At 46.9% G+C, this 14560-nt stretch overlaps 1 long non-coding RNA gene across 3 annotated transcripts in view; it reads right to left on the bottom strand.

Annotated features, from left to right (window-relative positions):
• LOC122174358 (uncharacterized) overlaps nt 1-12617 on the bottom strand; it is a 23944-nt gene extending 11327 nt beyond the window's left edge. For all 3 annotated transcript variants that reach the window (XR_010600431.1, XR_006176067.2, XR_006176068.2), the window contains exon 1: nt 12478-12617. This is a non-coding gene — a long non-coding RNA (uncharacterized LOC122174358). The remainder of the gene's footprint in view (nt 1-12477) is intronic.
• Between the last annotated feature and the right edge of the window lie 1943 nt (nt 12618-14560).

Consider the following 14560-nt stretch of genomic DNA (forward strand, 5'->3'; position numbering starts at 1 on the left):
TGCTTAGACCCTTCTCCCCGTCAAGCTGTTTTGAAGCACTAACATTCACTGGGGTTGCTCTGCTGGGCGGGGACGGGGGGGGGGAAGGGGGAGGGGAAGAAGCAACGTGGGGGGTGAGTGAGGGAGACCTGCCTTGACGGGACTAGTTCAAACAAGCCTTAGTGGAAAATTCACTCTCTGCCACATCCTTCAGCTGTTTACCAACGCAAAGAGGGTCTGGCAGCCCCAGAACAAAGGAGATTTTGCCCTACACCGCAAAGCTAGAGGAAGCACCAGAATAACAACAAAGCTGAAGCAGCCTGCAGTGAAGAAAGAAAGAAAGAAAGAAAGAAAGAAAGAAAGAAAGAAAGAAAGAAAGAAAGAAAGAAAGAAAGAAAGAAAGATGGCAGGGTGGATGGGGTGAATAGGTAGGATGGATGGATGGACAGATGAGATCAAATGGAATGATCAGCTGGACTGGGAAGGGATGGGTGGATGAAATGAAATGGGGTGGAACGGATGGATGGATGGATGAATTGCTGGATAGGCTGAGGGTGGGTGGAAGGATGGATGAGATTAAATGGGATATGCAGTGATGTTGTAGCCATGTTGGTCCCAAGATATTAGAGAGACAAGGTGGGTGAGGTAATACCTTTCATTGGAGCAACTTCTGTAGTTGAGAGAGACAAGCTTTTGAGCTTACAAGAAGAGCTACCTCCCCCACCTTGTCTCATGAAATGGGATAGACGGGATGGGGTGGGATGGGTGGATGAGATGGGATGGATGGATGGCAAAATTCTTCCCAAACCCTTGAAATTGTGGCGCTTATTTGTGGCAAAGATTTAGAAAGATCCCAGTCTGTCAGGTGCTTAGAGGACAGAAGCTGAGACCTTATTGGTAACATAGGAGGCAAACTCCCTCCCCGGGCCATGCTCTGACCTTTATCCTGTACCTGTTAGTACATTTTATTGGATGATGATTTAATAGCTGTTGATCCCATACAGACACTAACACAGTCAGGTAACGTTTGTCTTGCTATCTGCATAACAGTCATCTAACTGTAATCCTAACCTTAACCCCAACCCTAACTTTGATCATGGGGCTGATTCTCCTCTCATTCACAGTGGTATAAATCAGGAGCTAAATGCTGAATCAGATGGATATACAAATAATAAAAAATACTAACAACACACAATATTTAGTTGTGGCAGAATTCCATTTTTTGTTTATAATTCTGACAGATATCGATGTTCATTTCTAAGCATTTTTTCTGACTTATCAATTTAAAATTTTCACACTTACAGAAAATTATGGGGGAGTCAGACAATGGGGGGGTCACACAATAATTATTTATGACAGTAGATGTTGAGATTCAAAAAGCTAAATGTTTATAATAGGGTTGTCAATTAATCCCAGTTAACTCATGTGATTAATGCAAAACAAATTAACTAGATTTAAAAAATAGTTGCAATTAATTGCACTGTTAAACAATAATAGAATACCAATTCAAATTTATTATAAATATTTTTGGATGTTTTTCTACATTTTCAAATATATTGATTTCAATTACAACACAGAATACATAGTGTACAGTACTGAATTTATATTACAACAGTGCCATGCGAACGCCTGTTCTCACTTTCAGGTGACTGTAAATAAGAAGTGGGCAGCATTATCTCATGTAAATGTAAACAAACTTGTTTCTCTTAGCGATTGGCTGAACAAGAAGTAGGACTGAGTGGACTTGTAGGCTCTGAAGTTTTACATTGTTTTGTTTTTGAGTGAAGTTATGTAAGCTGATCTGCATTTCAAACCCAATTGAAAGGGTTTAAGGCCTCTTTATGCGGCAAGAGCAGTGTAAAGTTGCCTTATTGTACATGAGAATCAGGCTCAACAAAGATATAATAATAATATCACATAATACATAAATATACCATCCACCCTAATCAGGCTCAACAAAGATATAATAATAATATCACATAATACATAAATATACCATCCACCCTAAGAAATAAGCTGATCTGCATTTCAAACCCAATTGAAAGGGACACTGTAACATTCAAACCCATATAAGGTAAAACCTTATCCAAACCCTGGTTAACTAGATTTCAGATCACCTAACGTTCGTATTAACTCTCCAACTCTGAAATTCATATCCAAAGTGAATTTTGTTCACCTGGGCCCAGATCCACAAAGGTATTTAAGCTCCTAACTTCCAGTGGTTTGTGGAACTCCAAATATTCCAGGTTTCAGAGGTCCCCTCAGACATTTACAGAATGAGTTGTTAAAATACTTTTGGGGCCAGAGCCCCAGCTGGTGTAAACTGGCATAACTCTATGGAAATCAATGGAGCTGGATTGTTACACCATCTGAAAATCTGGCCCATTTCCTTACTAGGATCTTGCATTATTCCAACTACAGAAATTTAAAATATTCAGTTCATTATTCACCTTTTAGTCTGTTGGTTTAATTTTTGCTTTTCACTCTTTTGTACAATGAAAAGAGGACGTCAGTTTTTTGTCGATTTCACTGTGCATTTGGCATAGCTAGCATCACACGGTTTAGGTTGGTTGAAAACACTGCTGGGGAAAGTTAAGGCAAAAATATCCTGTTTTCAATGAAGTGGTTTGTTTTGGGTTCTTTTTGCCTCATGAGAACATTGCTATTAATACAGGGGTTTGCAAAACACTTATTTTGAACCAAAGCTGAATTTTGGTCTTAAACTACTTGAACTGCACAACTGAACATGAACCTTTTCAGTGTTGACTTGAAAACTGTAACAGATCCAGCTTTCAGATGGTCCATAAAAAGGCAGTGCCATAGTTACAGGGTATAAATGCAGAAAATAAGTGTTTCCAGCATTTCTAGATGATAATTAGGGCAAACCAATAATTCAGGCGTCACTGATGCAGAGTGGAGCACAAGAAAAAAAGCAAGCAATTCTTTTGGTCTGGGCATGCTACACATGACTAGCATTGAAAATTATTAATGACTTTGAAAGGACATTTCGATTTGACCTTTTAATGCAAACATTTGCTCACTCTAGCTCAATAGATTGCTTATAATATAAAGAGTGACTGATGTACTTATAACCATCTCTAACACATGCTACTCATATCTCTAATATGCTTATGGGATCTATTAATTATTTAATTTTATAAATTATTTATGAATGTCCCCTTATTATAAAGTATGATCAAACATTAAAATGTTAGAGCTTTGCTAGCTCAAATAGTTACAAAATGAGCATATCACTTGAATTTTCAAGTATCTACCCCAAGTGTATATAACTATCCAATAAGAGAACAAATTGGGGGAGGGTTAACTCAGTGCTTTGAGCATTGGCCTCCTAAATCCATGGTTGTGAGTTCAGCCCTTGAGGGGGCCACTTAGGGATCTGGGATGAAATCAGTACATGGTCTTGCTAGTAAAGGTAGGGGTCTGGACCCAAAATCAGTACTTGGTCCTGCTAGTGAAGGCTGGACTCAATGACCTTTTGGGGTCCCTTCCAGTTCTGAGATAGGTATATCTCCATATATTAAATTGTGAATTACTTAGGATTTTGTCGTTAATAATGTACCCCGAACTAACAAATAAGGGATCAGAAAGGATAAACATGGTTTGATTATGTAATTAGAAAACTAAACAATTTTCCTCAGGAAGAATCATCATTCAAATTCATTTCAAATGAAAATATTTTGGCTTTTCCACAGGAATTTACATTTAGAATACAAATGAAAATTTCCATTTCATTTTGACTTAAACTACTGTTTATGGAAAAAGAAAGATTTTTATCTCCATTTCAAATTTGAGGATTTGGGGATATATTTTCCCCTTTTCTTTTCCTTTTTTATTTTTCACCCTTTTTTCCACTGGAAAAAATTGAAAATAGTAAGAGCATGAAAAGTAGTGGGAAACCTACTTTCTTAGTTTCAGAGTAGCAGCCGTGTTAGTCTGTATCCGCAAAAAGAAGAACAGGAGTACTTGTGGCACCTTAGAGACTAACAAATTTATTAGAGCATAAACTTTCGTGGACTACAGCCCACTTCTTCGGATGCATACTTTCTTAGTGTTTTCCAATTTTTTCTAGGTGGAAAATAGTAAAAAAGAAAAGGTGTGAAAAATTAACCTTCCCCCATTTTCACACACATTCTTACCCTTTACTCCTTATTACAGTGTGTGTGTGTGGGGGGGGGGTGGTGGTGAATGAGGTTGGGATAAAATAGAGGGACAAGGGGGGGGGGATAACCCTGAAAACCTCAAAATTGAAAATAACCTTATTCAAAAATTTTCTCTTTCCAAAAACTGAAGCAAAACTTCATATTAAATTGCAGCTAAATTTGAGTCAAACTGCCCTTTCACAATGAATTTTTTTCAGTTTGAATCAACATATCAGAATGAAAAATTCATTTAATCTTGAAATGATGATTCAAAATAAATTCTTTCATTTTGATTTTCTCTATCAGAAAATCAAAAAAATCACATCTGAACTGACATCTTCCCATGGAACACGTTAATTTCAACACAACCATATTTTCTGATGGGGGAAGAGGGAGAAATTCAGCTGAAATTTTTTGATCAGGTGTTTATGTAGGCATCTAATGTGTGAAATTCACCTTTATGCAGGGCTGAAGTGGGACATTGATGTATAAGCCTTGTGCTAAAGGGTTAATTTTCCCTCACATAGGTGATGCCTACACTTTAGTGGGGGTAAGTTGTACTCCTTTTGAATCTTTGCAATGCACATTTCATCTGCAATCTGCAGGCTGAGACTTGTTTGCTGAAGACACTTGTGAATGAGATTCCAGCTAACAAACACATCTGAGAATTTCACCATCTGTCTGCAGAAAAATTGTGAACAGGAAAATAGGCAAAAATCATTGAAGAAGTTGTTACAAATTATTTATCCAGCTCTAATCTGGACCAATAGCCTCAATGCACAAATAAGCAAAGGAATTTTAAATAAGATATAGTTGTGCAGTCCTTACTCAGGCAAAACTCCCACTGGCTTTGATGGGCTGGTACCCAAATCAGTACAAAATTCTGAGGGTAACAGCTCAATAAGATTAAAACGATCAAATGATCTAAACATAGTACAGAGACAAGGAGAGTGAGCTCATATCTTTTATTGGTGAAAAGAACACGGTTTTGAGCTTATGCTGAGCTCTTCTTCAGGGCTAGGAAAGGTACTCAGCGTGTCACAGCTAATAAATACCAGGTGGGACAGATTGTTTAGCACAAGTAGTTAACACCTTGTAAGAGGAAGAACAGGAGGACTTGTGCCACAAGTCCTCCTGTTCTTCTTTTTGCGGATACAGACTAACACGGCTGCTACTCTGAAACCTTGTAAGAGATCATTCAAGGTGACGTGGGCAGTTAACACCTCTGCTGTTTTAGGACAAAGCAGGGTTAGGGGGTTACAGATTGTTATAATGAACCATAAATCCAGCGTCTTGATTGTGTCTGTGATTTTTAGTGTCCAGCAAAATTATGAATTTAAGCTTCCAATCTTGAGATTAGGCTTTTACTAAACCTAGTAAAAATTCAGAGAACAGCATTTGTGAATCAACCACCCGTGCAGCCTGTTAGCAGCTCAGACCAGCACACCTGAAAATCATATTGGGGCAGGGGAGAGAATAATGCTATCAAAATAAGAATAAGGACCCTTATTCTGGACTGGGTCCAATTGAAGTCAATGGGTCCAATGTGTGGGTCCAATGTGTCAGTTACACTGGTATAAATCTAGAGTAAGGCTGTTGGCATCAGTGGGCCAGATCCCCAGCTGGTGTATGTCATTGTCGCATGTCGCTCTGTTGACTTAAATGGGGCTCTGCCGATTTACACCAGCTGGGGAGTTGACCCAGTCACGCCAATCTGGCTTTACATAACTAAGCTCGGAATCAGGCCCTCCTGACCTGCACTGGTGTAAGTGAGAGCAGAGTCCAACTTATTGAGCCTGCTCGCATGAGTAAGGGCTGCCAGCAGAGCCTCTCAGAGAGCAGCTAGATACAGCGTGAGTCTGGCAGTCTATTGTATGACTCCAGTTTTACACTGGATTCCATGGCGTTACCCCAGTGTAAAAGTGGTAGAACACAGGGCAAAATCAGGCCCTGGACGTTCACTCACTTGCACCAGCTTCTCATTGGTGCAAATTACTCTGGATTTACACCAGTTACTCCAATTTTACACCAAAATAGGCAAGAGGAGAATTGAGCCATTGTGATTAGGTGCCTGTCCGTTTTGTTATTGGATCAGGCTCTGAAGAGCACTTGGATACATCAGCATTTCTGGAACTGAACTGCCTTCTTACAAAAGCCCTGATAGATTTAGGGCCAGATCCCCAGCTGGTGCAAATTGGCATAAGTCCATTGGAGTCAGTGGGCCAGATCCCTGGCTGGTATAAATGGGTGCAGCTCCACTGATTTCGGTGGCGTTACCAGGTGTACAACTGAAGTAACGCAGTATCAAACCAGCCTGGCCGTATATACATCTACCCGGTAACACCTATGGATTTCCACAGAGCTGCGTCAGTTTATACCTGCTGAGGATCTATTTTTTTTCTTTCTCCAGCAAATACTTTCCTCTTCAGAGTAATTTAATTCTAGAACCGCCAAAGCACTGGACAAGCGCGGGAACAAACCCATTGACTCTGGTGGGTAGACAAAATCACCCCAGAGGATCTATTCCCTGTCTCTCTTAAGTTCTGTGACTCTGTCACTCAGCCGTGCTTGAAGAAAGAGCTGAGAGGAAAGGGGAGCAAGCGTGGGTGGGGGGAAATCTGTCCCCAATTCTGCAGGCTTTGCATCGTTAAAAACCTCTTGCAGCTTGGGTTTGTCATGAGCCACTTCCTGCGGCGGAGCAGTTGCTGCTGCAAAGAATCAATACCCGCACGCCCACCCCCCAGGCGTGCAAAAACAGCAGCATCCCCGAAGCACACTGTCGCTGCAAAATCCTTTGGGGTCAGTGGTGTTACTAACACCCATCAGTCATTAGGTGAATAGCTTAGGCATGACTGTGCAGCCAGAGCTGTGCAATAACAACCCCTCTCTGTTTAATGCTCTAAGGGCCCAATCCCAACACATGTCGATGACCGGCACCTGCTTTTAAAGTCAAGGAAGCCCTGACTCTCTCAGGATCGGGCCCTAACTTCAGCGCAGTGTTCTATACGATCCTGATATAAAGGTGGGAGCTTTTCTCTCGTTTCACTTTTAATGGGTCAGGCTGGTGTACAAACCCTTGACTTCAATGTTGATTTACACCAGTCGGGGATCCACCCCATGAATCCGTCTCTACTGATCACATGAAAAACAAGTCAGGATGGAGCTTGGCTGTTCTCAGTGGTGGCAGATGATAGAACAAGGAGCAATGGTCTCAAGTTGCAGTGGCGAGAGGTCTTGGTTGGATATTAGGAACAACTATTTCACTAGGAGGGTGGTGAAGCACTGGAATGGGTTACCTAGAGAGGTGGTGGAATCTCTGTCCTTAGAGGTTTTTAAGGCCCGGCTTGACAAAGCCCTGGCTGGGATGATTTAGTTGGGGTTGGTCCTGCTTTGAGCAGGGGGTTGGGCTAGATGACCTCCTGAGGTCCCTTCCAACCCTGATATTCTATGACCCAAATAAAAAAGCATCTTCTCTATGTCCACTGGGGATCAGCTTTTAGTATCAGCTCTTTGAGTTTCCTTCGGCCCTGATTTTCTGGGACTAACGTCCCATGGAATTATCCCCATGGGATAATTAACCCATTCATATTCCCCAGAGCTAGAACTTTCACCTCCTCCCCATTTTCTGAGGCTAAAGCCCAGCCTAATAAGGTCATTTCCACCATGTCAAGGGATCTGGCTACAATTAACAACGTGATGTGCATCTGATGGGACCAGCCCATGTTTTAACTGTGCTCCCCAGTCTCCTTGCAGCCAGGCAAAGGTCTTAAGGGTCAAATATGGAGCTGTGGCTGTGTAGAAACTGCCAGATCCCAACTTCAAAAGAGCTGAGTAAAGGGTCCCAATCCTGCAGCCTTTCCCACTGAAGTCAGTGGGCTTCAGGCTGTGGCACCGAGCCCTGTGTTGTGCTGTCTTGGATTTTTGCTGATTTGATTTGTTGGTAGGATGATTTGTGAGCAGCCGTCACCCCAGCAACCCCACTGGATTTCATTAGAGCGGCTGCAGCTGCTGCTAAATTTAGACCCAGCCAAGGAAGTGGGAGTGAAAGATTTGTTTGGAGATTTCTGCGGCTGTCATTAACTATTTCATTTATTAGGAAAAGGGGTGTGTGAGAAGGACGAGAATGACACAGCAGGCAGGCTAAGGTGCTTCATGCATTGCAGAGATCAAAGAGTTTGAGCCCAATTGTGACGGTTTTCTGTTTCTTCATAAAAGGCAATTCAGCAACAGATCACATAGAGATAGGAGCAATGCAGTGAGAACATTAGGGCCGAAAACAGCCTCTGCCTTCCCTCTAAGGATCCAACGCTGCATCCCATTGGAACGTGCCACTAATTGTACAGGGATGGATCCACAAATCGTTTACATTGGCCGCAGCTCCACTGGGGTCAATAGGCCAGATCCCCAGCTGGTGTCAATCCAGCATAGCTCCACTGGGATCAATGGGCCAAATCCCCAGTTGATCCAAATTGACTGATGTCAATAGAGTGACACTGATTTACACTAGCTCAGGATCTGTCCCACAGAATCAAATTCTGCTGTCCTTTACATGCAAACCCCACCAAAGCTGCTTCCACCAGATCTGAGTTTGGCCCATGGGTGCTATGGCATTGTTTTACCATTCTTCCACTCTGGTGTGTGTTGTCCCTTAGGAGGGAAGAAAGAAAGATGGATTACAACATCTGCCGGACAGCTATGATGGTGATGGATGGGAATACGTACAAACACAGATAGCTCGATTTCACAAGACCGTGATCACTTTGCTTGTGTGTTACATCCCCTTCCTCACACCCCTCATCTGTTGCTGGCTATTTAGCATGTACACTCTTAGGGGAAGGGCCTGTGTCTTCATATACGATGATGGGAAACAGACAGGCAGGGAGGTGAAACGATTGCCAGCCAGGGCCACCCGGGGAGTAAGGTGCAGATCTCAGCCCTATTCTGGAGGGCCACTGATAAGGAGCCAGAGGGGAGTTGGGTCTCCACGGCCCATTGCAGTGGCTTCATGGAGCTTCACCCATTGACCCCAAGGATCTGGCCCAGTGTGGCAGACAAGCCTGCACCAGACCCCAAGGGATTAAATTGATGCTAACAGATTGTTCCCATCTCTAGGGCCTGGGCTACACCTAAAATGTAGGGCGACCTAGCTACGTTGCTCAGGGATTTGAAAAATTCACACCCTGAGCAACATAGTGAAGCCGACCGAAGTCCCTGTGTAGACACTGGGAGATTGATGGAAGAATTCTTCTGCCAACCTAGCTACTGCCTCTCAAAGGGGCTGGATTTACTACAGTGATGGAAAATCCCCTTCTAAGCAAGTGTCTCCAAGTACAGCAGTGCCGCCATAGCACTGGTAGTGTAGATAAACCTTAGTAGGACTCCACAGAGTTAGACATGTTTTGAGACTTTCTCTTAACTTCAAACAAGGCCCTGAGCTCCAGGGAGATAGACACAGAAGCAGGAGGGAGTGGATCATGTTCTTGATTGCCCTGATGTAAACCAGGAGTAACCCTATTAACATCAGTGCAGTTAATCTGGATTTACTGTGTTCACATGGCAGTGAGAGCAGGATCTGTCCCATTTCAGCACACGTTGAAATACAGACGCTGGGCTGAACGCAGAGCAAGTTTGAAGAAAGTCTCAGGTCAGCCTAGAAGGTGCGACAGTGGGTGACACACACACATCAGACTTGGGTTCAATTCCTGGCTCTGCCCCAGACTCCCTGTGTGACCCCGGGCAAATCACTGAGTCTCTCCGGGCCTCCATTTTCCATGTGGGGATAACAATGCTCCCTTTGTCTTGTCCAGTTAGAGTGTCGGCGCTTCAGGGCAGGGATCGTCTCTTAGTGTGTATGTGTGTGCGCAGCGCCTAGGACAACAGGCCCCGGATTTCTCATGAGGTTTTTGGTACTACAGGAAATAATAACAATCGCTAATCATGTTATTAGACTCCCTGAGACAAAACCCTCCCCAAGGTAACTCCACTGACTTCAGGGAAGTTACCCCAAGGGATGGATTTGGTCCTATCCCACTTAGATTCATCCCCTCTGACACAGTATCACCTCACAATCTGCCCCCCCGCCCCAGTCCAGGGGCTCGCTGGTGCTGAAGGACTGGGAGAGAGGAGTGCCCCAGGGAAAGCCACTCCCATGTGGGGGCAAAGCCGAGCAGCCCCCTCCCTGCTTTCAATTGCACTTTTGTCTGTTTCCTTGGCACGGAAGCTCACGCACAATCTCAACCAGGTCTGAGGGGAGACTGCGGAGTGCAGGGGGTCTGCCTTACACCATCTCACATGCGCGTGGCCCCTGGGCTTTCATTCTGGAGGGGGTGGACTGGAACGAATGCCAGCGCTGGGTGTGCAATCGGTTATAGAAACCAGTGGGGGCAGTTGGGGCTGTAGCACCTCTGACCACGTGGCCACTTATTTAGATCCCTAAATACAGGGGTGAAGGGGAACACAGCTCCCCGTCCTCTCCCTGGGCCTCCACTCTCACCCTCCTCCTTGGGCTGGTGGGGCAGGAGCTCCCCCTCCCTCTCCAGTCTGCTTTAACCTCTGCCTGGACAGGGGGTTAGCTGCTAACCACCAGCCCTAACTGACTTGTCCGAGGGCAGCAGGGGTAGATCTATCTTGTCCTGTCATTCACACTACAGAGAGCCCAGCCTAGGATCAGACCTCCCGACTGCTCCCTTCTCTCTCCATGCTGCTCATAACCAGTGCGTTTGGCACAGGCTTTTTCACTCAACTCCCAGCATGGATAGCGCCGGAGGCTGAGGTCGCCCACGGCTGTGCAGAGTGAGCCATGCACAGAAGGGACGGGCAGGTTGACAGAGGGCCAAAAAGGGATGGGGATTGCTCCCAATATACCCAGGAGGTTTCACAGGAGGGAGGGAGCTCTGCAGCTCCTACGGCTTGGAGAAGGGAGGGGTCCTGCTAAGGTGGATGGGCACAGGTCGTCGTGTCTAGGCTGCAGAATTGCCCCGTGCGATGGCCCGGTCTGCAGAGCCCTAGGGAGGGAAGCGCCTGCTTTTTATCTCGTTTCTTTTTTAAAGGCGCCTCGTCCGTCCCATGCAGCAATAACAACTGCAGTCAGAGCATGGTCAGGCTGCACCGTTAACCTTCGCCCTTCTGCCTCGTGCTTCTGTGGCATTGCAATAAGGCCTAGACTCTCTGCTCCGGCCCAGCTGCCCTCGGCCCAGGCCCAGCCTGGGGGCCAAAGGTGGATTTAAAGTGCACGACTGGTAAACCCTACAAAGGGTTTTAATGGGACTTAGGCACCTACCCTGCTTTGGGGCTTTTGGCAATCCCGCAGGGCACCCAGCTGCATCTTTAGGGGCCTAAATCGCTTGGAAAAGCTGGCCCTCAGTCATGACTGTTCTGTGGTGCTGGGCTGGCAGCTGGTGCTTTCAAACTTGACCGCCTACCAGTGAGCACCCGAGAACCCCGCCCCTGTCTGTAACCGAGCCGCAGCCATCGTCCGAGCTGTGCTCTGCGGGTTGTTCATTGAAACTGGAGGCTGAAGGTCCATGACCAAAGGAAATTGCTTCCCATCCACATAGCGGTGATACTTTTTAGCTCCCCAGACTAAACTCGGAGCATCCATGTCAACCTGAGCAAAGTTACATTCTGCATTGAGCTAGACACAAAGGCAACAGGCCTTTCTCTGTGATCTTCCACCACATGTGAAATTACCTCTCAGATTTTATATTTCAGCCTTTTGTAGACCCTCTGGCTGGCCAAGCACCAATCTGGCCCTCAGTGTGGCTGCTCTAATGTATGCCCAGCTGCCCATGGCTCCCAGGGCCCTTGCTGAAGTTGGGAATAGCTCGAGCACAGCTGCACCTCAGCCACACTTTCCATGCTGGAGTGAAGCAACCCAGCCGCAGGACGTGTGGGGTGGGGAGACCAGAATCGGCCTGCAGTCATGAAGCAGCGGATGTAGTCAGCAACATCCGGCTTAGGTGCTCTGCAGCCATTCTACCTGGGACTAGGGCAGGGGGAGTGCTAGACAGGGACAGCCCCTCGGCACCAGTGTATCCCAGCCCTCTATGCAGATGGCCCAAGAATCGAGCCACGAGGGATTTCCCCTGTGGCGCTTCTGACACCTGTGGGGCTGGAGAGCCTGGGTCACGCCGCAGGCCAGCACTCCCTACCATTCCTGGGAACAGGATGTTTCTGGGCCTACACAGCTGCCAGGCCGGACAATCTCCTTCCCGTCCCCACCCCTGCAGGTTTTGCCCAGGCCATGGGGTGGCAGGGCCTGGCTCTGCTTTCTGAGGAGATCTGGGTAGGGGAGAGAAGTGAAAGGAGCAGAGAGGCATAAGCTCAAAATGTTATTTACCTCGTTGGAACCTCTCCAAGGTGCCACTTCCCATCTGCTCTGGCCCCAGGAGCCGGAGGCACTCAGCAGGGCTGTGTCTCCTGCAGCTCCATATCAAGCTCTCTCTGTCCCCCTCCTCCAAACCCCAGCTCGTGACCTTGCCGGCTGACAGGCATGTACCACACACCCGGCCCGTGCAAGCAAACTTCCTCTTGTGTCATGGAAAATCTTTAGCTTGTCAATAGTTGTGACTGCAGGAAATGCCCGAAAGGGATGGAGCATGTGGTGAGAGTAGGGCACCCGGGACACGTACTGCTGCACTGCCACCAGGATGTCACAGCGGTGGGGGGATTGTGGGTACACCCTTGTGCCCTTCAAGGGGCCAGATCTGCAGCTGGTGTAAATAAGTGTCACTTATTTAAGCTTGGGGGGGGGGTTATAACCATTTATACCCGATGAGGATCTGGTCCCATATGCTTGATTCTTAATCCCATGTTTACCAGTGAAAATCCAGTCCCCTGCACATGAGAAAAGCTGCTGTGCAATCAGAATCAGGCCCTATCTGTGCACACGAGATCAGAATCAGGCCCATTGGGCCCGCTCCTTCCCTGTGGTAATGGCATTGATTTCAGCCCTGCTCAGCATGCCTAGATCTCTGTATCATGGGGGAGAAGGAATTGGAGCCGGTGGCCAAGCTCCTGCTGACTCCACTGGAAGCAGGATCAGGGCGGAGGGAAGCGGGGCAAGAGGTGTGAAGGCAAAGGGAGCTAGGAGAGGAGACAATTAAAACAGACACTGCCTGGGGTCAAATCCTGCTCTCTCCAGCCAGGGCGCAATGCCCATGCCAGTCAATGAGGGATGCCTTCTGAGAGCCTGGAACACACCCCAGTGGCCGTAGCACCCAGGAATGGATGGGCAATTCTCCCCGCAATGGAAGTGCCTGCCGGTCGATGGGAAACGACCTCCTTTATTAACGTACTTAAGCTGAATTCCAGAAAATTAATTAGGGGATGATTGATCGCCCTCCCCCCCCCTCTACTCCCCTTACAGGCAATAGCAGCCTGTGCCCTTCTCAGGGGAGTGTCTCTGGGGTGATCTGTGCCCTGGGGAGAATGGATCAGTCCAGCGCCTATGTCACAGCTCGGGTCAGAACAGCTGCCCCTGGGATCGCAGTGTGAATAGGAGACCGAGGTTTGTACCTGCAGGGTGCATTCCCCACAACAACCCCATGTGAAATTAACCAGGAGACTCAGTGCAGGTCCATGGCGGGCAGGATGGGCCAGAGACAATGGACAGAATCCCACTGGCCCCAACGGCCTTTGATCAAGCCCAAAGCCAGCTGTTGGCAACCACCTCAGAGAAGCAGAGGGCTGATCAGTCCATAGAGACTGAGCTCCTATCTGGGTCAAGGGGGGCCTTGGCAGCACGGGTGCCAGCTGGTGTAAATCAGCCATAGGCTCATTGCAGTCAAAGGGCCAGATCCCCAGCTGGGGTAAATCACCCATAACCTCATTGGAGTCAATGGGCCAGATCCCCAGTTGGGGTAAATCAGCCACAGCCTCATTGGAGTCAATGGGCCAGATCCCCGGCTGGGGGTAAATCAACACCTCTACATTGAATCAATGGGCCAGATCCGCAGTGGGGTAAATCAGCCATAGCTCCATTGGAGTCCACAGCCAGAGCCTCAGCTGGTGTAAATCAACATTGCTCAATTTGTGTCAATGCGGATTTACACCAGCGAGGACCTGGCCCCTGTGTTTAGCCCCAGGCTATAGAAATCATGGGCACATGAACCGGATTCCGCGTGAGTCTCGGATGTCTCCAGGAACTGCCCGACTTGCCTGGCTGTGGTTCACCTTCTCATTTAACGCAGGAATTCTGCATGCCTGTTTCTCAGTAATTGCCATTTGAAAGCCAGTTCCTGGCGCCAGTCGAGGCGGCGCAGGTGAGCAACGCCTCAGTGACCTTTGGTGGTGCACAGAGGAGGGGACTGGTGCGCAAATCATCAAGATGAAGCTAAACTGCCGCCGTGCGTCGGTTGCTGCAGTGGCCCTGTGCAGATAACGGTGCTGGTTTTCATGCATGTGCCTGCAGGGTCCTGTCC

Source organism: Chrysemys picta, chromosome 4 (genome assembly GCF_011386835.1).
Source record: "Chrysemys picta bellii isolate R12L10 chromosome 4, ASM1138683v2, whole genome shotgun sequence".
Taxonomy (NCBI): Eukaryota; Metazoa; Chordata; order Testudines; family Emydidae; genus Chrysemys; species Chrysemys picta.